We start from the raw sequence: 9594 nt of genomic DNA, 5'->3' as shown, positions 1-9594 counted from the left end.
AGGGACCCTCACAGCTGAGCTCAGAAGTAGAAGCCTGTGAGATTTCTAATGCAGCTTGTGTTTCATATGTGGAGTGGGTCTGGAGGTAATGTTAATCCATGCACCATTCTTCTCCCTTAAACACAGATAGGTTTTTTACCTTGCATAACATGGTTAAGAATATAATGTCATATAGATTATATAAATCCTGGGGACACTGCTAAAATAAAAATCCAAATCTTTTGGATATTCGAATCACCTAAGTTCTGAATTGCTTGGCTATTTATAGAAGACCCACAGGGTAGACTAAGCCCCTTAGCCAATAATAAATCTAAATAACAGATATCGTTGATTTCTTTTGTTTGCACATTGTCTAAATTTTCCCCTGTATCTCTTTCCCACTTTCCCTTGTTATAAACCATTCCTTTTAACAAAGTTTTTAAAAAAAGATTTAAAACATTAGCAAAACCAATCGACATATCAGAATAAAATACTGATATTGTATGTAGTGTTCCACACTGTGGACAACCTATCCATTCCTGCCTCTCTCCTAGAGCCTGCGACCTCTGCAAAGGAACTGAGAAAGGTGGCTTCTTGTATCTCGTAGTTGGTTTTTATTTATTAGATGATTTTTGAGAGTTAATGTGGTCCCAAAATTCATTCCCTTGTGACCAACTTGGCAATGGACCTTTATAGATTTAGCTAGGCTGGCCCTAAGACAATGGACATATACTACATTGCTGGGCCACACTTCAAGCCTTTCCACCAGGTCCTGTAGTGCCTTCCTCAGAGGTTCTTAACATTTCTTGTGTCACGGACCCCTTTGGCTGTCTGGTTCATTCTACTGACCTCTTTTCAGAATAAAATTTTTAAATGCATAAAATAAAACTAAGATTACAAAGAAAATGAATTATATTGAAATGTAATTATAAAAAGATTTAAAAAAAAAACAGGATCCCAAGTTAAGAACCCCTTCTAGACCTTAAGAAAATTTCAGAAGAGTTGGTGGTGCAGTCCTCCATTTTCTTTCCCTTCAAGTTTTGATTCAGGTTTTTCAAGACAACATGGCTCAGAGTAGGAAGGCCTGTCTATTGCCAATGAGTTGCTGTCTTCCCCGCAGCTCAGCACAGTCAGGCCTATGGGTGAGAACTCAGTAAATAACCTCGGGACAAAATCTGTTGGTTGCTAGGAGAGGCCTTTTCCCTCTCCCATCTGGCCTCCCTATGTCCTGGAAAATGTTTCCTTTACATTTGATGCCTGTGGCCACAGAACATGTTAACAACAGCTACTTAGTCACTGTCTAACTTCAGATGGTAATTTGATTAACTGGTTCCTGGCCAGAAAGAGAAGAAAGCAAGGCAGTGTCTGATGGCAGATTCTTGTTGCAGAGTGTCAGTGATAGCTCCATTCCTTATGGAGAAGGTCATTCCAGTGAGCTTTGGTTTTCTCTTCCAAATGGGAATAAATAGCAATATCGTCCTCTCTGGTGTTCCAGTAGGAATATAGTTTATATATAGTGCTCAGCTTTTTAGAGAATGGGCCTTAAGAATCACAGGCCACCACTGAGTTTGAACTCCAAGTCGAAAATGAAAGGGAAAAAAATGAATATCTGGCCAGTCGCCCCCTCATCAATTTCATAAATTCATCTCAAATAAACCTGAGATGATAAGACATGGAACTTTGTGGAATAATGATAATAAATACCATTTATTTGTCACTTTTAGATACGCAAAGTACTTTACGCGTGTTTTCTAATTTGACCCTCACAGCAACCCCATGGGTAGTTGCTATTATTATCTCTACTTTGTAAATGAGGAAACTGAGGCTGAGAGGTTATGTGACTTGTCTGAGGTCACACAGTTAAGTAAGTATTTGAGACAGGATTTGAATTCTGATCTTCCTAACAGCCACCACCACCACAACCACAACAACTTCCTGGCTCCAAATACATCACTCCATCCAACTGTACCACCTAACTACTTCTAAAAAAGGAACGACCAAAGTAGAGTAGATGGTACTTTCACCCTTTAATAAGGGAAATTCCCCCAATTCAGTCTTAGTGACTGGTGCTTTGTCTAAGATGACTGATGACTGAAGGCTAAGGGTAGTTGACCATGGTGGGAAGAGAAACTGTAGTCTGAAACTACTTGGTTCTTTTTTGTCCTCTTTCCCTTGATCATCATAACCCTATTACATATAGGTATGTAATTCAGGTTTTTGGCTTGGGGCAGAGGGAAGGAATGGTGGTCATTTTTTTGAAATATGGCACCATAAACATTAGTTTTTATAAACTAGTTTCACTAACTTCAAGTCAATGGGCGGGTGGGGAGGGAGAACAGGATATAAAATACCAAGAATTGGACAAGCTACTTATGTTCAGACCCCAGATTTCAGGCCTTTATGTTGTCAGTCACTCATATGCCTTCCTAGGAATGGGTCAGATCCCAGATACAGAATTCATCACTGAGGACTTTGACTAGACTTTGGTGGAGGGGGAAACATCTGGCTTGAGGGAAGTGGGAGTCTTGAAGAGAAAGGCCAACATTTCAGCCAAAGCCTCTGTTCCTGCCACTCACTCAGAAAATTGATAGGAAATCTACCAGGGCAAGCAGGCCTATGCTTGGGGATGAGGGTGGCTCTGTGAGGTCCAGTTGACCAGTCACACCCCGTGGGAAAGCCTCGCCCCCTGGCATGGCCTGGGAGCCACCATGGTGCCGCCTCCTGCCCACACTGGCTTCACTGGTTCCCAAGTGATTTGTATTTCCTTTCCCTACAGTCCCATGGGAAGCCCTGCTGGAATCAGCCACATAGTCAGTCATACTCTCCATTCAAGTTGTCCGGGAATGAGAGGCCCCTCCACCCTCTGGTCTCGAGGCTTATTCAGGGTGAAGGGTTACAGAAGGGTAAAGAACTCTTTCTCCAACTCCTTCATCACATATACATACAGGCACACATCCACAAGCCAGGGTCTGTATAGGAGCAGCAGCTAGGCTGTGTCCCCACTCCTTCCGCTCGCTCCGAGGCTCTGCTTTCGTCTGCAATAACAAGGCTTTGGGTTCAGGCTGTTGTTTTTGCAGCTGGGATGGGGCGGGAATAGCAGTGGAAAGAAGTCCCCATGGTATAGACTGTCTGAGAAACCCGGGATCCCTCATTCCCACTGAGGAAAGGAGCAGCCCATCTTCAACCAGGGTGACTACTCTAAGATGGGAGAAAGAAGACCAAGGCAGCAGAGAGCAGGAAAGAACTGAAAACAGGGGAAAGAGCTAAATCAGGATAAAAAATAATTGGAGTAGCCAGGCCTAAAGTGACCATCCCTCTATGCCAAGTGCCCTGGTCTCTTAGCTTCTGTAATTTTAACTGGCATGAGCCAGGCAAGACCTTCTCATTCCCCCACTCCCAATTCCATGAAAAGCCTGTGTGCCATCTGCTTCATTATGGTTCCTGAAAGCTTCCAGGCCTTGTTTTCAGACAGTTCAGTTTTATCTTTAAGCATCTTGCCCGGTACTGTTTTAATCTATGCACTATTTCTGGTAGCAACTGCGAGTTTAAATCTTAAATAAAAATTAGTGAGCTAGCAGCAAAGAAAGGGTTACTCAAAGAAGAGAAAAGAAAATCCAAGTTCAACACTCCTCTCTCCCAGCACTGATTCCCTTCCCTGGATGAGGAAGAGGTCCTCTTGGATAATAGACTTTAGCTTGGGATATGCCCAGGTCTCCCACCCACCCAGGTCCCATAACAATACCCTTGAGACAAGGGACCCTCTGAAAAATGTGGTCAGGAGTACAAGTATTTTTTTATCCCTCTTTTAAGTAAACAGATGTATCCAACAAACTAGGCAACTGCAGGAGTTCTGGGAACCTTTTCTGTCAGTGTGGTGCAATAGAAAGAGTGTTGGATCTGAAGCTGAAAGATCTGAGATTGAATCTTAATTTTGCTGTTTAGTACCTAGGAGGCACACTGGATAGAGTGCCAGGCTTGGAGTCTGGAAGACTCATCTTCCTGAGTTCAAATCTGACCTTAGACACTTCCTAGATGTGTGACCCTGGGCAAGTCACTTAACCCTGTTTGCCTCAGTTTCCTCATCTGTCAAAGGAACTGGAGAAGGAAATGGCAAACCACTCCAGCATCTCTGCCAATAAAACCCCAAATGGGGTCACAGAGTTGGCCTGAACAACTACAAATAACAACCTGTGTGACCTTAGTCACTTAACCTAATCTTTAAAATTAGAGGGGTGAAGTAAATGACCATAAGATCCCTTCCAGTTCTAGAAATAAGATTCAGTGATCATTCTGCCAGCCCCACAGTCCATCATCAGTTAGACCAGTTCCTGGCATCTGTCTGCCAGTGAGGGAGGGGTTGATGCTTACTGGCCAGGAGGTGGCAGTGCTGAGCTGGCCAAAGGGTGGTCATCCCTAGTGACTTTCTGCTCTGGCTTGGAGCCTGCTCTGGAGGCCAAGTAGCTGCTGCAACAGTTCTGGTTCTCCCAGTTCTGGGTTGGAGTACCAGGGAAGGGCTACAGAGAAAAGCATCTATAAAGCACTAGGGTGGAGTGGAGGATGCCTCAGAGAGAGCTCAGAATTATCAGAGAATCCATCCTGGCAGCACAGTTTCCCCTGGGAGGAGAGGGTAGTTTGGGGGACATGTAGAAGAGAGATAATCAATCATCTTAATAATATATCCCTAGAGTGTTTTAGGATTTTAAAAGCATTTTTCTCTACAATTCTGTGTGGTCAGGAGTACAAGTATTTTTTTATCCCTCTTTTAAGTAAACAGACTTGGCAAGTATAAATGACTTGCTTCCTTTCATACAACTACCATACATCAAGCCACGTGATGCAGTGGATAGCGCATTTGTTGAGCCTGGAGTCAGAAAGACCCGAGTTCAAATCCCACCTCAGATACTTACTAGCTGGTGTGACCTGGGGCAAGTCACTTCACCTTGTTTGCCTTAGTTGCCTTATCTGTAAAATGAAGAAAAGGGCAAACCACTTTAGTCTCTTTGCCCAGGAAATCCCAAGTGGAGTCATGAAGAATCAGACATGAGTGAATGACAACAACCACACAGCTATTAAGTGTCAGAGCCAGGACTGTGTTCATCGATGCTTACCAGAATACTTCTCATGCTGTCTTGTAAAGATCTGACATTGGAATAATATCTTTGCATCTCATTCTTTCTAAAGCATGTGACATTTGTTAACTCATTAGATCCTCCTAATATCCAGGGATCATTTTACAGATGAGGAAACTGAGATCAAATAGTTGGTAATCCAGGACTCATACCAAGGTTTATTAACTCCTAGTCCTGTGATGTAATTTTTTTAAAAGGTGGGTTTCAGAGGTTTTTTTTTAATTTTTATTCTGAACTTATCAAACACCAGTTAGAATGGATATATGTCTTCTCACTGTGGGATGCAGTGGCTGTGCTTGAACTGTTGCTGGGAACCTGAGACTGGTGAATCAGGTTGATGGAGCATCATGCATGGCTGATAGTTTGCAGGAAGGGGATGGTGCTATATCCTATTCTCCCCCTCACTGAGTCCCCCAGTATGGAATGAAGGACAGATCTCAGACTAGAGATGACTGCCAACTTGGAATGGGGTCAGGCCTATTCCTGGACTCTATGAGGAGCTCGCCTGTCCCCCAACCAGGCACTGGGGAGGGGATCGAGGGCAGCTCAGGCAGAGAAGTCTGATGAGGGTGGCGCCAGCACACAGAGAGCCTGATTGTGTTACAGGCTCTGTTCTTTGGGAAAATAAGCATCACGAATGCCTCTTGCTTGGGACAGTTCAGTATCCCAGAGACTTGGAGCCAAAAAAATGTTAGTTGAGAAAACAGTGCATAGGAGGACAGTGAATCTGAATGTGAAGTTGGGGATGTCCTAAGGAGATGGAGGCAGGTGGACAAGAAGAGACCTTGCTTTCAGCTTCCTGTGGCAGCCTCCCTGAGACTGAAAATGACAGTTCTAGAGTGAGTCAGGATGTCTCCATTTCTTGAGCTCTTCCGTCTCCTCTAGAGAAACCAGAGCAAACAGAAGCACTAGAACATGAATTCTTTACCCCAGGACCCCAGACTCCCAAGGAGTCCATGAAGAGATTTTACAAGGTCTGTGAGCTTGGAAGGAAATATTACACCTTTACTTTCACTTTCCTCTAAACGAAATTTGCATTTCCTCCAATTATGAATTTTTAAAAACCAACAAATCAGAGAAGGGGATCATAGGGTTCACCAGATTGCCAAAGTTTAGAACACAAAAAAGGTTAAGAATCCCTGCCTGAGAGTAGTAATTGAAACTTTCCCCAGGCCTAAACTGTTGGGAAGGAAAAGGGGAATCCCCTGATTTTGTCACCTGAGGTATGCTGGGAAAGCTGCCAGGTTAAGGAGGAAGATAAGAAGAGTTCACATTCATATAACATATTAAAATTTGCCATTTTATTATGTTACTTCATGTGAGAATCACACTAATGCTATCGTTATCATTCAGATGTTACAGATTCCATCCACCATACCACAACAGCCTCTCATTGGGTTTTGGGCGGGGCTAGTGAGGACAGGTAGGTGGTACAGTGGATAGACTCATCTCCCTGAGTTCAAATCTGGCTCCAGAGACTTACTAGCTGTGTGACTCCTGGGCAAGTCACCTGTTTGCCTCAGTTTCTTCATTTGTAAAATGAGCTGGAAAAGGAAATGGCAAATCTTTGCCTAGAAAACCCCAGATGGGGTCACAAAGAACCGGACATGATTGAAATGACTCAACAATGGCAAAAGTGATTCATCGAATGACCTTGAGTGGGTTGCTTTTCTGCCTGGGGGGGGGGGGGGGGGGGGACGAGGAGGCCCAATCTCATTGTCTGAAAAAGTTATATTCTCCATCACATCCCCCCAAAACTGAGTTCTTGAATGTATGTGCACATGTACACGTATGGAGATCCATGTGTTACCCAAGGAAGCAGTGTTCTACAAGCCCAAATAAGGCAGCAAGCTTTGATTAGAGCAGCCTGTGGACCTTTGTCTGGAGAGTTTGCTATGGAAAATAATGTTTTGGCCAATGCTTTCCCGGCTTAAGGGTGCCTCCTTCAGCAACTAGGTCACTGGTGGGGTATGGAAGCTTTGATTGGACTGGTACCGGGGCACCAGTTCCCAGGGTCCCTGGGGAACCTGTCTCAGTCCAAAGAGACAGGAAGGTAGTAAAGGATGCAGGGGGAGAGCAGAACTTCCACCCAGAAATGTTCCAGAGGGTTGAAAATCCCAAGTGTTCCCTTTTCAGGGCCCTGAAAAACCTGTGTTGAGACAAGCTAAACTGAGGACTAGCCAGATTTGGATGGGATAGGGAGAGAGCTCATTGCACACAAAAGGAGAGAATTGACTAGGACAGCCCAGAATGCTTCTAGTAGGATTCCCTCTGGGGCCATGGGGACAGAAGTCAGTGGTGCCCAAAAGTCCAAGACATGCCCAATTGACCTGGCACAGGCTGAAAGGGTGACCCATTTGTATTGCAGTCGCCAGCCAAAGCCAACACAGGAAATGCCAGCCAGACCACGGCTATCCGGGGACCTCATTTACTCTGGTTGGCAGAGAGAGTCTAAATTCCCAGAGCTATAACATAGCCAGACTAGGGGGAAGGGGAGAATCCAGCTTTCTCTACCACTGGAAAGAGATATTTGCTCTCAAGGCATTCCCTCATGGGGCCCTTCTCAGTTCCACTATTAGAAGGACAGAATTCAGATGAGGCTTCTTCATCCCTTTGCATGTCCTCTGGGAGGTCTAATTTTCAGTACGGAAAAAAAGAGAAAAAGCAGGCAGGCAGGCTTTACCCTGGATTGGAGCCACAGGGGACATTGGCTAGATGTAAAACTTCCCTCTCCTTTGAGTAGACAGGATCGCAGACAGTTGTTAGACGCCGCCCATAATGATTAAATCCAATGTTATTGGCCTCCCAAGTTGGGCTGGAGATGGGCCCCCACTGCCTTTGTCCAGCTGTGTCCAAAATCTTGTTGGGTTGGGAATGGGATTGGTGCGGGGGGAGGAAGGGACAAAGGGAAGAGAGCAGGGGGAACAGTGTGTGCTGCTATTGCTTGCTGTGATCAGCTGAGTTCATAGAACATCCCAGCCATTCTGGCTTATGTGCAGAGAGCAGACATCATGATTTAGTGGAAAGGTGATTGGATTTGGAATTAGAGGACTTAGCTTCAAAGCCCACATCTTCGAACACTACTTGTGTGACCTCAGACGTTACTTTTTCCCTCCTTACCTGTAAAATGAGGACTTTGGACTGAATGATCTCTAAGGCCCCTTGTACTTCTAAATCTACAATCTTATGACCTTAGCACTTCTAGGTCTCTTCAAAGATATAAAATGACCTTACTCGTTATTCTACTATGCATCAGAGCCAAGATGGATAACCAGACACCTCTTTTTTTCTTTTTAAAAAAACAGTATTTTATTTTTTCTGATTACATGTAAAGACAATTTTAAATGTTCACTTTTTAAAAAGTTTTGAGTTTCAAATTTTTCTGTCTCCCCCCTCCCTAAGATGGCAAACAATTTGATATAGGTTATATGTGTGTGATCATGTAAAATACATTTCCATATTAGTCACATAAAAGAAAAACAGGCCAAAAGAAAAAAAATGAAAATAGTGTGCTTTGATCTACATTCAGATTCTGTCAATTTTTTCTTTTAGCAGACTATTCTTGAGAAAGAACATGGTCACTCATTCCCTAGAATAGGGAATGCCTATAACTCCGGTTTAGAGAAGATCCCTAAAGCCTATGACGTACCTTGGTGGATAAAAACAGTTAGTGTTTATTTGGAAGCTAGGTGGCACAGTGGGCTTGGGGCCTGGAGTCAGGAAGACCGAGTTTAAATCTAGCCTCAGACACTTCGTAGCTGAGTGACCCTGGGCAAGTCACTTAACCCCATTTGCTTCAATTTCCTCATCTGTAAAATGAAATGGCAAACTGCTCCAGTGTCTTTGCCAAGAAAACAAGTCACAAAGTGACAGCATAAATCAGCATAACAACAAAGAGAGCCTGGACAGGTAATTTAACCTTTGCTTGCCTCAGTTTCTTCAACTGTAAAATGGGAATGATATCAACAACACCTACCTCACAAGTCGTCAGAAAAGATCAAACAGCAGCAGCAGCAAAGCATTTACGGAGGGTCTGTAAAGTGCTTTGTTATCTCATATGTTAATCACACCAACCCAGGAAGGTGGGTACTAATTTAAGATCTCCATTTTATAGATGATGAAACTGAGGCTGAGAGAAGTTAAATGACTTGCTCAGGGCCACACAGTTAGTAGGTGTCCTTACTCCAGTTCTATGCACCTTGGTACCTAGCCACTTCTTTGTGCCTACATTATATGTTCCACAGAGCCACGAGTATCTAATCTCCATGTGCATGGGCATTTCTCCATAGAACCCCAGGGTGTAAAGGAATTTCTGGAGATTAACTGGTTCATTCCTTTACCCATAAAACCATTTCTCAAAAGTGGTTGATATATTCTATACATCTGCTGGGCTTTTATATTCATGTGGTTGTATAGGCGTGTCCTCCCTAAGAGTATGTGAATTGTGCATGTGGGAATGTGAGCTCAGATGAAGAAACTAGACATT

At 43.8% G+C, this 9594-nt stretch overlaps 1 long non-coding RNA gene across 1 annotated transcript in view; it reads left to right on the top strand.

Moving 5' to 3' along the window:
• Positions 1-9594, top strand: part of LOC140513636 (uncharacterized) — a 67547-nt gene that overhangs the window by 43023 nt on the left and 14930 nt on the right. The gene's annotated exons all lie outside the window — the stretch shown is intronic.

This window comes from Notamacropus eugenii, chromosome 7, assembly GCF_028372415.1.
Source record: "Notamacropus eugenii isolate mMacEug1 chromosome 7, mMacEug1.pri_v2, whole genome shotgun sequence".
NCBI lineage: Eukaryota > Metazoa > Chordata > Mammalia > Diprotodontia > Macropodidae > Notamacropus > Notamacropus eugenii.
This window is presented reverse-complemented; position numbering and strand designations above follow the sequence as displayed.